Source organism: Balaenoptera borealis (assembly GCF_965194805.1).
Source record: "Balaenoptera borealis genome assembly, chromosome: 4".
Classification (NCBI taxonomy): Eukaryota; Metazoa; Chordata; class Mammalia; order Artiodactyla; family Balaenopteridae; genus Balaenoptera; species Balaenoptera borealis.
Genome location: NC_138861.1, coordinates 99580516 through 99598008, shown reverse-complemented (window position 1 = coordinate 99598008; position 17493 = coordinate 99580516). Strand labels below are relative to the sequence as shown.

The 17493-nt window shown below is 43.0% G+C and overlaps 1 long non-coding RNA gene across 1 annotated transcript; it reads right to left on the bottom strand.

Annotated features, from left to right (window-relative positions):
• Positions 1–13043: 13043 nt before the first annotated feature.
• On the bottom strand, positions 13044–16692 carry LOC309627357. Its single transcript, XR_014243703.1, has 2 exons — positions 14205–16692; positions 13044–13877 (listed from the first exon to the last, which is right to left on the bottom strand). It is a non-coding gene; the product is annotated as an uncharacterized lncRNA (long non-coding RNA).
• Between the last annotated feature and the right edge of the window lie 801 nt (positions 16693–17493).

The following is a 17493-nucleotide window of genomic DNA, read 5'->3' as shown; positions in this document are numbered from 1 at the left end:
TGTGTGTGTGTGTGTGTGTGTGTGTGTGTGTGCGCACGTGCATAAAAGAGAGAGAGGTTTTCCTTATTTTTGTTTCCAATTGCAAGTGAGAAAACTAAGGCTTAACAGAAGGTTAGGGAACTTGCCCGGGATCACGTTGCTGATGATCACCAGATCTTTCACCTCTAGAATCTGTTCTCTTATCTATTACCCTATGCTGCCTCCCTCAACCAAACTCTAACGATACGAACCCCACTGATTTCTCCTTCAAAGAGAAATATACATAATGGCTACCAGATGATACATAAGGGAGTCTTTCCTTTATTATATTACCAAGATTTAAATTCATGACGCAAAATGTATTTTCTTCATCTGGGCACGGTAAAATAAAGAGGATTGTTCTTTAAAGTAAATGGGTGAAGTAGATTTCTTCCAATTAAACTAGGTTTGGGAACAATTCAAAAACTTTACAGACTCCGTGACTCAGAGCCTTGACTTCTTTGGGTTTCCTCATGGGCATCCAACCCAGTTTGATCCACTGGGACGCCTTGCTTTGCTGGCTGCTAGAGTAAACCCCTGACTTCCTGAAGATCATTTTGTGGTAGAACTCTGACATGCTTTCCTAAAAAACAACAATTTCCCCCCATATTGGTGACAGAAAACTGGGCTAGAGAGACTCGGACTCTGACCCACTGTGGCATTCTCATTTTCTGATGTTGTCAATGAACTTCAAACTAAGCTCTGAAGGTCAACTGGCTCCTGGGATTCATTTGGAGGAAGGGGGGCCAGGGAACCAGAATAGAAAGTTTCAAAATAGCAAAAACCACCATGAAAACACTCTGCTTCTAGAGTCTCCTGATTCAAACCAAACCTTTCTTCACAGATGAATTATCCTGTACCTTTAACTCCCATGCAAGTTTCAATGATATGGCAGCAAACACAGAAAAAGTGATGCAAACCTAAAAGTTATTTGACTGCCTGGATTAAAGATAACACCTTGTATGCATATGCAAATAGTTAGGGCTGAGGGTAGAGATTCGATGCTACTTTTTAGGAAAACTATTTAGTCTGTACATTCTGAACAAGCAAAGCTGTCCTGAAATCTGCCCTGTCTCTGAAAAAATAAAGAAAAAATAATAATAATGAAATGTTCCAAATGATTAAAACACCAATTTCAGGTTAAACCAAGAGCAAGGATATCTACACCTGAGATGTAAGGAAAAAAGGAGGAATGAGACAAAAACAGTTCCCTTATCTAAATCACCAGTTCCCTCATGAGAAGGTGTAAAATAATAGCTCACACTTAGTAAGCACTTACTGAGTGCTGGAAAACATGCTTTCATGAGAACATATTTAATCTTCCTATCAATCCTATAGGCAGGTCATATTATTATCCCATTTTACAGAGGAGGAAACTGAAACAGGCAAGTTAGGCAACTTGCCAAAGTTTCACAGCTAATAGATATGACTTGAACCCAGAAACCCTGGCTTCAGGGCCTTTGTCACCAAATACAACACAGCCTCTAGTTCATTATGAGCAGAACATGGAGAAAGGACAACAAAAAGAGCTGTTAGAAAAGAACAGATCAGGTGGGGTCAGGAGCGAGTAGACCTGGAGACTCAGACGCTCAAATTTAGGTTAGAGGACAAAGAGTTTAGGAAAAAAAACAGAATTTCTGAGCAGAGTTGTGATGTGCTGAAAGCAGTATTTAAGGCAAATTATTCTGACTACAGATGTTTTGCTTGATATGGAGTGTTTATAAAAAGCCATCACAATGCACATTAAATAATTCAATATAAAAAATTAGTTAAAAGAAATAAGCCCAGATATAATCCAAAACTCCTTCCAAAAAAAGACACTAACTACCCAATGTAAGAAGTGTTCAGTCTTAAGTATTTAAAATTATTTTATTGGAAGAATTGAGCTGAGAGAGGCAAAAAAAAAAAGCTTTCATGGTACAGAAAACATACAGCATCCTGATTTAGGGCATAGTGTACTCTGAGACTATTTTCTAACCAAAAAATCACAGTTGTTTTTTTCTTTTTTTAATATGGTCTTCTAAAAAAAAAGGCCTCCTGTAGTCAACAAAGAAGAAAGAGGTTTGCAATTTTTTTTATTTCAGTAAGGATTTTATTCTATCCTGGGAAGCAGCTTCTGTGCAGAGCTGCAGAGCTGGGTACTGTATTGGTTGGGCTCTAGGGTCGAAGTCAAAGCCTCGAAGGGTGTTATAAATTTGATGGGCATAAATCAAGGAGGCCCCAGAGGGATGAATTTGGGGTCCATTGTGTTGCTATTCCAACTCCCAAATGAGGCACTCTGGGACTTTAACAATACAGAGTCACCAGAGAGTGGAGGGCAGAGGCCAGGAGAAGCCTGGGATATGAGGGACGGGGAGAATGGAAGCTGACCCAGAGGCAGAAGTGGGTACGGGGAGAGAGCCTGGCATCTGCAGAGCAAGTTACAAGCTGGGGAAAATAACACAAAGACAACAATCCGACAGAAAGCAGAGAGATATCGGGCACTGGCCCCAACCTGGAACTAGGTGAGGGGGCAGCTAGGATAGGAATGGCCAACACAAGTGGACAGAACTCCAGCAGGTGACAGAAGAGAAAGTTCTAGAAGCAAGCTCTAGGGAGGGGAATTCAGAAGAGCTAATGGACTAGGATTCTACATCCTGTGGGCAGGGGTGGTCAGAGGTGCCAGTTTCAGCCCCCAGATCTCAGCGGCGGGTCTAGCCAGGCACACACACTGAGCTCTGGCCCTCAAGGTCTAAGGACTTGATTCTCAAGCCGCAAAGGGTGCTGGGTATTCTCCCCAACCAACCCATCAGCAAATACATGTCACCAACATCCGACTGCCAGCCCCAAACCTGGGCATGTGCTCGGTGACCTTGGAGTTTCCTCCTACCTGCGGAGCACGGAACTCCTTGTTTACCAAAACCTCTTGGTCCTTTTAAACAGCTTCCTTACTCCCTCTAGACCGGATGGTCCTCAGAAGCAGGCAGCACTTTGTATGCTTCTTTCCTACTCTTGTGGAACTTAATGCTGCAGAGTGAGCGCTTTAAAACCACCCATTAAACAAATCCTGTCTGGAGGTCTCCACCAGCCTTAAGGCTGAATTGAAAGAAGCCGTCTCCCAGCACAGGTGGGGCAGGGGTTCACTAGCTGATAGTCAGTGTTCTCTCTGGACAACATGCAGGGCTGTTCAAAGGCTGGCAGAGGATCTTGGGATTTCAGGGCCATGTGGCACACGTCTAATCCAACCGGCATTGCCAGCAGTAGAACCAAAATCTGGCTTACTGCGGTAGGATCTGCAAAGCCAAGTGACCCTTTAAAATAATCAATCATTTTTTCAAATCCTCTTTCGTCTTAAATACCAACCTGATTCCTTGGCTAAGAAACTAGGTGTGTATTCTGCAAGCCACAAAGCATTGCCGATTACTAATCAGAGAAGCCAAGTATACAGACGGGAACCTGAGTGGAGATTGAGAGATGAGCCATTCGGTCTGGGTCCCCACCCCGTCCCACTGTGGGGTTTTTTTAAAAAGTCAGGGACGATGTCCTCCATCTTCATCAATATTGTATCAACCAAAGAAACAAGTGGTTCTATTCTCTTGTTTTCTAGAGCAGAAACTGGCCAAGTGATTCTATTCTCTCGTTCACTGGGGTAGAGGACTCGGTCACCACAATTTTGATTTCCTGACTCGTGAGGCTTGCTAAGGACAATGCAAGAGTGGGGCAGAAGATGAAAAAAACATATTTTTTGGCGGTTCAGAACCTCACTATGTCACTTACTACTGCTTTAAGCTCAGAAAAGTTGTTGAACCTCTCAGAAACAGTTTCTTATCTGTACAATATGATACTACCTACCGCACAGATTGAAATAAGGTTAAGTAGGATAATCAATATCCCTGGAGCATTGGGGATGCTCCATTAACCTTCATTCACGTCCTCTTGGCTCTCCATCACCCAAGTCTTCTGACATTCTAGAAACCCAGGACCACAGGTGGGAATTTGTTGAAACACTGGAGCTAGAGCATTTGATTTTGAAAAGAAATGATACGGCCCTTCCTGACTGGGTTCAGAAAGCACCTTATCAGTAGGAAAACTCTAGACCAGAGAAACTGAGATGTATTGGTCTGCTATTGCTGCTACAACAAATTACCTCAAACTCTGTGATTTAAAGTGATACAAATGTATTACCTTACAGTTCTGTCCATCAGAATTCTGGTCTCGCCAGGCTAAAATCAAGGCACTGGCATGTCTGACTTCCTTTCTGGAGGCTCTGGGGAGGACCGTTTCCTCATGCAGTGGGGCTGCTGGCAGAATTTAGTTCCTGGCACACAGTCCCTGCACCTCAGGACCAGCACCGGGGCATCATATCCTTCTCATGCTGCCGTTTCTTTCCCTCTCACCACGGCCAGGAAAAGTTCTCCGATTTTAAAGACTCACATGATTAGATTGGGTCCACTTGGATAATCCAACAGAATCTCTCCATCTCAAGGTCTGTAACCTTAATCATATCTGCAAAGTGCCTCTGGCCATGTCAGGTAACATTCACAGACTCTGGCGGGTCGGCACGTGAACATTTGGAGGGACGGGAGCCTTATTTAGCCTCCCAGACTACTTGCTGAACATAATTCATTAAAGTGTGCACCAGTTTACACCTAGAATGCTGGGACCTGGGTCAGGGAAGGTTATTGGTGGGGTATTTCTACCACTTAGTTCTCTTCTAATTAGCTAAAATTACGTTTCCCCAGATAGTGTTAAGAAAAAACAACAGTGACATATCATTTAGAAGCGTCCCTTTGTTGTTGACTTGGACTTTTCACAGTAGGCAGGTTCAGCTTAAACCAAAATGGGAAAAAGTGTTCAGGGAATCTTCCCCCAGCAAAGAAAAGCCAGAAACTGTTTTCGTCACCCAGGATCAGCTTCCCTCAGAAAGCTGCAGTGACTTACCAAAGCTACATTTGTCATGACCTCATCTCTGCTCCTATTTACAACAAACAGAAACAACTCACAATTCATGACTGATGGCACGGGAAACAGGAGCCAAACAGATTTTAAAAGCCTTGTCCATCATCCTTTCTATAGCTTCTGAGGCATGGCCAAGCCTCCACCTTATTAGTCAAGGGACATTCTAAGTAACTTTCCAACCAAGCTAAATAGGCGCGGGTGCCAGAAAAAGGCAAGAAGGGTCGAGTGAGAAGACAAAACGGACACGATGAACCCCGTGCCTTTTATTGGCAAAAAAAGAGGAGCTGCCTGCCACTCATGTCTTCATCCATGGCAAGATGCCCCTTCAATCCATGCCCTCTCCCCTTCTCCAAATTGGATTTATAATCTCCAGCCCCTTATACAGAATCCCCGGTATGGGTCAATGGCTGTCATTGTGAAAAACAAGAAAGAGAAAAGCTTACCACTTCCTAATGCTTTTTAGCCCCAAAGCACAATAGTACCTTTTATATTTTTTTCAACAAATGCCTCATATGAAATGATAATGTTAATTTATCTGAGCTTATTGGCTAGAAAAGAGCAAGCGCCAGCACCCAGCAGTCACGCAGCAGCAAAGCAGCACTTGAACAGCATGGGTGGGGTGGGGACGAACTGATATTCCTATTGTTATATCAGAATCTTATTTATATTTTGGCCATCAACTTAAGGCCAGCTGAAGCGAGCCATCCTAAACTTACTGTAATCCTCACTACTATCTCTGTAAGAGATAATGAGTTTCCTGAGCATGTGTGAATTGTACTAGGCAAGCTACAGGGAGTCCCTCTCAGTCAATATTTTCATAGAAAGTCACTTCACGGGAAGGCCCAGGGTCTGACCTAAGCTAATAAATGATTATCCTTTGCTACTAAAATCAGGACCCTAATTAAGTTGCTAATTGTTGGTCTCTGTTCACAGACATTAACCTGAGTTATCCCACCATATACACCTGTAAGTAAATTACAGGCTCTATGCTCAAGATGAACCTTCTGTCCAAGAGGATAAATGTGACTTCAGTGTGTCAGCCACACATAATTCTTTTAAGTGACCAAGTGTAAAAGATTCTATTAGGGGCATTTCTCCAAGCAAATTAAATGGACACAAACTCCCTCTAATAATTTATTTCCTCAGTAGAGTCTACGGGCACCACTCTTTGAAAGGCACAGTCTCCCTGTTCATACATTTCTCCTTTATAACAGTAACAGCTACCCTTGCTGGCTTTCCAAGCAGTCTAAGCTAAACATTGTGTGTTCATGATCACCCTGAATCCCCACAAAGAACTATGAGGTATACGTTATTATTATGCCCATTTTATAGAGGAAGAAAGGAGGTTTAGGGAGTTCAAGTGACTTGTCTTAGCCTATACCGTTAGTGTCCATCCATATCCGCTCTGCGATGGACTGAATAATTGTGTCGTCCCCCCCCCCGCAAATACATATGTTGAAATCCTAACCTCCAAGGTAATGGTACTAGCAGGTGGGAGGGTGGTGCCCACATGAGTGGGATTAGTGCCCTTATAAAAGGGACCCTAGAGAGCTCTCCTGGCCTCTTTCTACCATGTGAGGATACAAGAAGTCAGCAAGCGAGAAGAGGGCCCTCACCAGATCCTGACCATGCTGGCACCCTGATCTTGGACTTCCAGACTCCAGACCTGTGAGAAATAAATTTCTGTTGTTTATAAGCCACCCAGTCTATGGTACTTTGTTATAGCAGCCGAGCTGACTAAGACACCCTCCATACTCACAGGTTAGCATCCTTAGCTTCTTCCTAAAGCCCAGACTCTGCCCCAGGGCTTTCTCTATTTACAGGAACACCTGGGCTTATGAGTAGGGCAGTATGCAAGTGCCAAGGAGTTGATGTTCCCTGTCCCAGGAGCATCCCTCAAATAAAGACAAATGGGAGTTGGTGGGTAATACTCGAGCTTCCTCGCCCCTTGGGTGGGACAGGCTGAGGAAGGTCTGCATGGTTATCCAGAGGTCCCAGCAGAACTGGGTTTCTGGTGTCCCCAGATGTCTCCTGGTCATTAACACACCTTGCACTGGCTTCCTGACCCTCTCCCCCAAGACAGTCGAGGGCCTCCAAATAAATGTGCACCCAGATAAGTAACTGCAACTCAAGTCTAAGACTTGGGGTCAGCTTCTGGGAGAAGTCAACCTACAATATTTGTCCAAGGCCATATCACCAGCAAATGGTGTGGCTGAAACCAAACCCAGGCTAGCTGATGCCAAAGTCCAGACTCCTTCCCCCTAAATTATATCATCTCCTTTCATCACAGATGCCTGGTGTCTTTACAAAAATTCGCCATCCCATATTTGGCATCATATTTAATCAACGTATTCAAGTAATGAATTGAAATTAGACTTTTCCACATTTTTGTTATATATTTGTTCCTGCCCTTATTTCTACCAGCAGCCCTGCTTGCTAAATTAAATAGTCTGTGCTGAAGGCTGTAAAAGGCATTAACTCTGACCTCCCTTCTGATGCGACCATTTCATCTCTACATCCCTGACCTGATATATGGCCACCCTACCTGTCATCTGAGCTATCTCTAGAAATGGTTGAGTCCTTCCTGTTAGTAGAGGGCTAACATTTATGTGTACTCATGATATTTCAGTGGTGTCACACATGTTATCTCACTAATCCTCACAACAGCCCTTTCAAGCAAGTGTTATTATTTCCATTTTACAGATGAGTAAATTGAGGCTGGTAACCTGCTAAGGTCATGCAGTTAGTATGTGGCAGAGTCAGAAGTGAAATCCAGGTCTCTCTGACCCTAAAGCCCAAGCTCTTTTTGTATAACAAATAGTGTTTCCATGTGCCAGGTACTGCTCCAAGGTCTTAAAGTACTAACTTATTTAAAATAACCCTATGGAATAGATCCTATCATTATCCCCATTTTATAGTTGTGATAACTAAGGCACAGAGAGGTTAAGTAACTTGCAAAGGTCACACAGTAAATGGCAGAGGCCATATTCCAACCCAGGCACTCTGGCTTCTAGCCCATGTTCTTAAACACTACTTTTTGTTAACTCTCTTAACCATGACTCTCTTTATTGACACAAATCCTTATACTGCATTTAAATGTCCTCAGTGTCACTTCTGCCCAACGTTCTTAGTTTTGCCTTCCAGAATACAAAACTAGTCTCATCCCTTTCCCCTTGATAAAACTATAAATGTTCAAAGATGGCGATCCCGTTTCTTCTCACAAGGTCTCCATTCCCTAACAATGCCTTGACTTCGAAACCCTTCACCGTACCATCCAGGCCCTATGGAAACTCTATCCCTGTTGCCAACTTCTCAGAGCTGAGTTCCCCCAGGTGTGGCTGGACCACTTCACAGACCAATATGAAGATGACTTCCCATGCCCCAGTGCAGGACTCGGATTAGTGACGCCTCAGGGTGGCTTGGCCTTTTTTAGCATCTGGTTCCCATAAAGAATCTCAGCAAAGAAGACGTGTGCTCATCCTTTTCCACCCCCATTTTCACACACCCATCCTTCTACTATACCAGGCAGGCAGCACGGAAGAGAGGGGCCATCGCAAACATATTGAGTTGGCTACAGACAGGCCAACACCCTCACTTCCTTTGGCATTATTTTTTCACTGATGTTGTGCATTTGTTTAAGGTTTAAAAACAGAGATTTCCCTGCCCAGTTATGTAGCAAACATTTATGGAGAGCCTCTCTATGTCAACGCCAGTGCCAGGAACTGGGAATATAACAATAGTTGCTGCTCTCCACAAGCTCAAACCTTGTAAGAAAGATAGGCATGACCAAATAAGCTTCATCCAGATTCCCCCTCCCCCTCTCCTCACCTCTAAACACTTCTTGAGTGTTTTAGGCTCAGTCCTTACACCTTGTCCCTTCAGAACAAACACTCTTCTCCAGAGATCCTATCCGGTCCTGTAGCTTGACTACCACCTGCATGCAGATGCCACCCATTCTGTGCACCTCCAGCCCAGACTCTGCCCTAACTCCACACCCCTGTGTCCATCTGCCCACACACCACCTCACCTTGGATATCAAAAGGCATCTTAAGTTCAACCTGACTAAAACCACATTTTTGATCCCCACTGTTATGAGTTGAATTGTACAACCTCCAAAATGGTATGTTCAAGTCCTAACCCCCAATACTTGGAAATGTGACCTTATTTGGAAATAAGATCTTTGCAGATGTGATCAAGTTAAGATGAGGTCATACTGGATAAGGATGGGCCTTACTCCAATGACTGGTGTCCTTATAAGAAGAGGGAAATTGGACACAGACACAGGGAGAATGCCATGTGACGACGGAGGCCAAAATTCGAGGGATGTATCTACAAGTCAAGAAATGCCAAGGAATGTAACCACTAGAAGCTAGAAGAGGCAAGGGAGGGTCCTTCCTTAGAGCCTCAGAGAAAGGACGACCTTGCTGACACCTTAATTTTGGACTGTAAGCCTCCAGAACTGGGAGACGATACACTTTTATTGTCTCAAGACATCCAAGTCTGTGGCAAATTGTTACAGTAGCCCTAGGAAATGAATACACGCCCCCAAAACCCACACCTTCCATCTGAGTGGAAGGTAAATCCATTCCTCCCATTGATCAGGCCAATTCTCCACTTCTTTCACTCTCACAGCTCACGTTCAATCCATCAGGAATGTCAACATTCAAATACATCCAGAATCTGACATCTCACTACCCACACAGCTGCCACTCATCCAGACCACCATCAACTCTCCCCTGGATCGGAGCAAAGACCACCTAACTGGCCTCCCCGCTGCCACCCTGAGGCAGCCACAGTGCGTTCTCCACACTGGAATGTGTGCTGCTGGAATGCATTTCTAGAAATGTAGATCAGATTATTTCACTCCTTGCTCAACCATCCTATGACTCCAGAATAAAATCCAAGCTCCATTCTATAGCTCACAAGCCCTCCTTGTGGTCCCATCAGCCCCTCCTGGAACACATCCCCACCTCTATCCATCCCTTGCTCTGCTCCGGCCACACTGATGTCCTGTCTGATCAGAGGCCATCCATATGGCACCCCCCTCACTCTCTGTTCCCGCTTATTTGTCTTCTGAGCGCTGACCACCATTACCATCACCTGGCTGTTATGTTATGTGCCTGGGTATTGTCTAGCTCCCTCCCTAGAAGAGGGGCGTGGTGTTCCAGCACCGCTCTTTTCCAGGCACTGGAACAGTACCCTGTGCATCAAAGACCTTCAGTACATCTGTCGGAGAGGGCATAGACCCAGCAGCTGTGGTGTCAAAGGGGCAGGACCTAGTTCCACCCTAGAGCTCAGTTTTTCTTTTCACTTCTAAAAGGGCAATAATACTAATATCTATCCCCTGGGATAATGCAATGCTTATATATAGCATAAGCCACAGCATAGTTGAAATCAGCTATATTACATAGCTTAAATATGGATATATAAATACATATCTTATATAGAACTTAAATACAGATAAGGAGTGTCTAGTGGGCAGTGTCTAGTGCAGGATAAGAATTCAACAGAATGCAAGGGCTTCACAAAGGAGGTAGCCCTCGAACTAGCTCTTGGTGGGTGAGAAGTGCGGGAATTGCGGGCAATGAGGCGGGGACCTGCGTGAAGTGTGCAGGCAACCACCTGCCAGTGGTAAGTGTGGCTGGAACACAAGTGAAGCACGGCAGGCAGCTAGGGAGGGACAGAAAGAGAAGGAGGTGGGGGGCAGGCGGCAGCCGATGAGAGATGTAGCCGGCGCCAGAGCCCAAAAGGCTTTCTAGGGGACAGGGAAAGACAAAATCTGATTTAAATGACAAACGGGAAAACAGTTTATAAGAAATACATCAGGGATTCAGAGACCCTAAAACTCCCCAGTTTACCTCTGAGAGTCGAACTGCTAAGTTTCCACAGCAATATAGTCAATAAGGCCTGAAAGGGAGACTTTTTTTTTCCTTTCACAACCAGTATCAGCAAGAATCTCATGAACTGTCCCCAAAGGAGATTAATTCATTCTGTCTCTGTCTCTCTGGCTCTCTCTTTCTCTCTCTCTCTCTATCTCTCTGTCTCTCTCTCTCTGTCTCAATATACTATTCTATAGATGGGTTGTGCATGTGACACCCTGAGTTTGATCATTTCCTGTTTGAATGCCTCTGTTTTAACTTTTAGGCTTAAAAGATCAAAGAGAAAAATCTAGTATTTTTTAGTGCAAGAAACCCAGGTGAAGGCTAGAGAAATGTATACCCAGGGCTCCAACAAAAAGAAAGAAGCAGAATCCAATCCCATGTAACAACGTCCCCCTCCTGTTGTTAAGCGGGCAAAGACCACACCATCAGCTAGAGAAACCCTGTTCTGACCTGTTAGAAAGTCAAGACAGCAGAAGAGGGAAAGGGGCAGCAGGCTCGCGGCAAGAACATAAAGCATGTCCCTCCCCTTGGACCAGTCTCCTCAAACACAAATGCGTTGTCCAGAAGAATTTCCCATGTGGGAATAAAGACAAAACAATAACCTGGACTTCAGCCCAACCCTGACATTCTGAAGGAGTTTTTCTGTCATAATAAAACTTTAAGACTAATAAGACCAAGTCCCATGTGAAACTCACATTCCTTCAGGGTTGCAATTTACCCAGAATATTCTTCACAGACCTGTCCCTGGTATCGTATTCTGAAGAGACTCCAGTCATGGGTCCCCACCCACCAGTGTCTACCTTTGAGCTCACCCACTTCAGATACTGGATATGCTCATCTTCCTTTTTCCTTTTTAATATATATCTCCTACCATCTCATTTGGCTGCTCCAGACTCCTATGCCAAGTCCAGCTCGAGCACAATCCCTGAGACCTAGCAGGCAATCAATAAAAGTGTGCTGAACTGGTGAATGAATGAATGGATTCATTCATGATCAAAAGATCAAAGATCTGCTGTTCTTGGGGTAAAGAAGTAAAGAAGTAAATTCACTGAGCGTTGTTTTTTTTTTTTTTTTTTGTTAAGCAGGGTGCAGAGGAAGATGAAATGATTAGGTTTTTTCCCTCCACAAATTAAAGTCCACAGCCAAGAGGTAGCCAATTACAAGCTGCATTGCCTTAAAGTAAAGAGAAGTATTTATTGGTCCCTTTCTCACTTCCAGAAAAGGAGTGAGATCCTTGCTTCTAACTTTCCAAGAAATGTCTAGAGGTGGTTTGCAAGTCTCTTCATCCAAACAGTTACACTCATCTCCCTTAGCTGACATAGTCAGGCACAGTCTGTTCCCAAGAATCCTGGTTAAGCAACTACCGCTCACTTCCACACTTGGATTTCAGTAGAACGATACCCAGCACGTGATGACCTTCCTTTTATGAGACAAAGTGAGGCACTGGAGAGCACACACAGAGGCCCCTTTGAAATATCAAGCCTGCAAAAAAAACCCTCAAGATGTCCTAAAGCTCACTGAAAAAGAATCAATAGAGGACCTTATTTCAAAAGACCCCAATAATCATTAGGAATTTCTATTCAGCCAACTGCCAAGTACAGATCCTAGGGCATCTCCTCACCTGGACGTCATTCTTTCCCACTCTCACTTCAAGCTTTTCTGAAACACCGGATTCTTTTCAGGAAATGTGCCCAGAGACAATGCCTTTATTTCCCACAGGAAACCCCTTCATAGAGTCTGAATGTCTTTTTGGTGAAAAGTGTGAAAGTCAATCTCATTCACGTACTCAGAGCATTTATAAACCTTTTGTACGTTCCAATTATATAACACTTTTTGCCAAAGAAAAATTGGGTTGACTTATCTCGGCCCCAATCTTTTATTCAGAGGCTGGGCTCCTGTATATGTTGAGACCTAACATTCATGGTGGTTCAGTATAAATATTTGGTGCCAGCTTGAAGTAACTGTATCACTAATTACTATTGAATTATAGTGGAAATCATATAGAAGTCCTTATAACATTCAGACTAGGACAAGAATGAGTCCATGTGATTAATGTTATTAACACAGCATTCAGTTCAGTAATATACCATAATGATCCGGCTATTATATTAAAGTGTTACTAAATATTCACTTAGCTCCAAAAAAACACAGTGGGTGTGAGGTTTCTTGGTCAGATTTGGAATTTAAACAGTGCCCTTTGTCGGATTTGAGCCTGGTCTGAAGCCCCAACAAACAAAGTCTGCCTACTAAAGGAATGTTTACAAAGACACAGAAAACACCCACAGAAGGAAGCAGTTTATCATAAACAATACAAATATTTACTTGATTATTTAATGGGTGCCCAGCATGTCTGTCCTTAATGTAGCATTAGCTGACATCAGGAACACACCATATGTGCGAATAATTAATTCAAATTATGCTTTCCTTCCAGTGAGTTCTCTTATAAAGGAGGGGAATTAATGTGGAGGCATATTCAGGAGCAGGGAATTAGAGGCACTCACTCCATGTCTGCCTTTATGGGTACCTAGTTTTTAATACTTCATCCTCATTGTCATCCTGCTGCCAAGAGCTGATGGCATTTGAAATGCTCCTACCGTGTTCCTTATGTAATCAGTAGGATGACTAACACAGCGATTAAAAACCTGACTTGGCTGAAGATTTTCTTATAAGATTGAGCTTTAGAGGCCCGAGATCGCCAGAAGAAGTCCACCTCTTTTAACAACCACCACAACTGCAAAATAATCGGCTTGCAAATATCAACAGTGGATGATCCATCATTCCTAGCTCTCAGGAATGGAAAGGGAAGAAGGCCATTCAGATGAATATAAAGTGTTCCTAGTGAAGGTGCTTGAGGCTTATTTATAATAAAGACATTCATACTCTACGAAGGGGTTTCCTGTGGGCAATTACACCATCCCTTTTCTCTATGAATTAACACATGGCAAACCTTGGTTTGCATAACATTTCAAATGGCAAAACCCTGAGCAGAAGGGATGTTCAGACACAAAGTGCAACATTAAAAGTTGCAAGCACTTAGGGCTTCCCTGGTGGCGCAGTGGTTGAGAATCTGCCTGCCAATGCAGGGGACACGGGTTCGAGCTCTGGTCTGGGAGGATCCCACACGCCGCGGAGCAACTGGGCCCGTGAGCCACAATTACTGAGCCTGCGCGTCTGGAGCCTGTGCTCCGCAACAAGAGAGGCCACGATAGTGAGAGGCCCGCGCACCGCGATTAAGAGTGGCCCCCACTTGCCGCAACTAGAGAAAGCCCTCACACAGAAACGAAGACTCAACACAGTCATAAATAAATAAATAAAAGAACGTGAATTTCTTTTAAAAAAAAAAAAAAAAGTTGCAAGCACTTAAACCATATATTCTTGTGATGTTGCTTCCAGGGAGGTTAGGTTGCCTCAAGGGCCGCCCCCCGCCACCGTCCTCCAATTCTGCAAGAGGTGAAGGTCTCTGGCTTCTCCCCGACTCTTATGACATCATGTTCTTACATATTTTTTCTCTAATTGTTCAGGTGAGTAATATTTGAGAGTTTTTTCTTTATAAGAATAATAAGAGGGGCTTCCCTGGTGGCGCAGTGGTTGAGAATCTGCCTGCCAATGCAGGGGACACGGGTTCGAGCCCTGGTCTGGGAGGATCCCACATGCTGCGGAGCAACTGGGCCCGTGAGCCACAATTACTGAGCTTGCGCGTCTGGAGCCTGTGCTCCGCAACAAGAGAGGCCGCGATAGTGAGAGGCCCGCGCACCGCGATGAAGAGTGGCCCCCGCTTGCCACAACTGGAGAAAGCCCTCGCACAGAAACGAAGACCCAACTCAGCCATAAATAAATTTAAAAAAAAAAAAAAAAAAAGAATAATAAGAAAAGAAGACAGAAAAATCAAAGAAGAATTTTGAACATCCCTCTGATAAGGAAACTGATCCTTCCTGAGAGCAAAGCATTCCAGGCCTATTATGTAATTATTTACTTATATATTTTGTATATATGTGTGTATGTATGTACCTATATACACGCACGTATTATAGAGTTGCTGTGAGGATTAGATAGTATACATGAAATAATTACCACAATATCCAATACATAAGCTCTCAATAAATGTTAGCCACAATTACAATCCTTGGATTATATCCAGAGCACAATGCTTGGTACACTGTTAGTCCTCAGATACAGCAGATGAATGAATAATTACTAGTCCTCATAATATGCCTCTACATAACAGACGCCTAAGGCTCACAGAAGTTATGTAGCTTGCGCAGGGTCACACCTCTGACAGACACTAAATCTAGGATTTGAATCAGATTTGTTTGAGTCTAAAACCCTGGCCCTTTTCACTACAACCTGCTGATTCTCAAATACCTACAATAACAAACTAATGCAGAGATGGCATTGAAAAATTGAAAAGTTCGTTGATCTATTTCAGATTTCAATGGGACTTCAAACAAAATAAGCCCTCCCACCAAAATAAAGAAAAGGGATCTTCCAATTTATTTTGAAATATTTCGCAAGATTTCTCAATGTTATACAGATGACTACGAAAAATTTAACACTCAAAATCATAAACTTATTCCCTGCCCAGTGACATTTTCTTCTTTCTAATGAATCTGTATTTAAGAGGAAAATTCCAAAAGTGAAACAATGGCAATGACTCAGTAATTCATAGCTCAGTGCTATATTAGCAATTAATTAAATCTCTCCAGCAATACAGAGAAACCAGTCATCTGCCCTGTATTTATTTTATTTCATTTCATTTCCTGTATCTTGTATATTCCCCAAAGCAATTCTTTGCAGTCATTTTACCTCCCATGCACAAATCTAATAATCCCTCTTGTTCTTAAGCATTGCGGGTACACAGCATTGTTATTATATTATTAAATGTACATCAGATAAATTCAGTTGTGCTGCATTCTCCAATATACTTTTTTTTCCCCGATCACTTATTTTCTATTTCTCATAAGTAAACACTGAGGTCTTTATTAGCGATAGTTTTTTTTATTTTTTTAACCTATGCTTCAACTTTTTTTCTTATAAGTTTTATTGCTAATCACAGGATTTAGTCAGTCTCCTATGCACATTCACGACTCTGTAATCTTAACAAGCTATACGCAGATGATTGACAGATAATACTTGACAGGTTCAAAATTAGAGAATATATAATGAAAAATTCAGAACAGCCAGATCACTTAGTATGCTACCCTTTTCCAATTTGGCTTCTCTCATAATCATCAACTTGGGAGGGAGAAGGGGAAGGGAGAGAACAGGTCTGAACATTTCCTCACTCTCTGATCTACTGGATGAAAACCACTGGGTTTGAACCAGTCTGAAAAAGCCATCAGTCAGAAATTACCTAACCAAGAGTTGAAATTCACACCATCAAAATATGAAGTTGAAAATATGATTCTTTGGCATTTAAACCAAAACACCAGCCTCTCCTTTCTAGAGCCAGCCAAAATATTCTTTTCCATATTTTATTCAGTTTCATTCATTGAAGAGAGTTATCATTTATGTAGCATTATTCCTTAAATCTTTAATGAGAAAAGAAATCATGTCATGTTTATCGAAATGATTAGCCCAATTTTTATTGACTCTGCACAATTTATGTGACAGTTGATATTTACCTGAAGGCTTTCTATCCCGGAAAGGATTGATTGATGAGTTCCCACTATAACATTAGACTCAACTACTAGAGATCTAGTTAAGAAAAGGAGTTTGTTTGTTCTATTTTGTTTTACTGCCCTTAACCTCTTTTTTAAGCCTCCTCACACCACAACCAACAGCACACATCTTTCTCCTGTTTTCAGGAAAACTGGGTGACACAAAACTCATATCAATTAAACCAGCAGCATTAAATGTTTGGGAAGTGCCAATGGCCATGCTTACTCAAGCAGATGCTACTCCAAAGACTTTGACCCTGATTCAAGGCAGTCTACTCTGCCCTCCCCCAGATCTAGTTTCAGTCAACATCCCATTGTGATGAATTAGGAGCCAGCAAAACCTAACTCGGGCAGGCCTTTCTTAGAGGTCATTCACAGGAGAATTCCACTGGCACCAGCCATGGGTAGGCCTTTCTGTCCTCTGAAATAAAAGTAAGTATTTTCCTCCCTTTTCTGTTACCTTCCAACTCTGATCATGCTCACAAGATGACAGCTATGTTGGGATTCCATCCAGGAACATTTTAGGAGGGGAGAAATCAGTGCCTGAGGGATCATTAGTTGATGTGCACACTCGTGGAGAAGCAACAGGGTTGTAGGTGTTAGATCTCTGCTCTCTTCTGGTGTGGCCATTCAAAATAGGTCATAATGGATAAAACTGTTGAAATGTGGCTTTAGTCCTTTTAGAAAGCAATTGCTGTCCAGAGAAGCATTTGGGTTAATGGTTGGTAATCACTGGTAAGAGCCCAAGGGTTAGTAACTACTCCTGTGGAAGGAAAAGTGGGCACCTGAGGAAGAAATGGGGAGTCCTCAGGAAAATCACAAGGAAAGAGGAGATCCCTGAATTTCCATCAATAGAGAAATGTACACTGAATAATCAGGCCAACTTCGACTCAGCAATCTGTTAAAGGGACAATTTGAAGTTCTGCGCAATTTGAGGGTAGCAATCCTGAAATATCGCTATGGATGGGACAGCCACAGAAGGTTAACAGATACTTCCA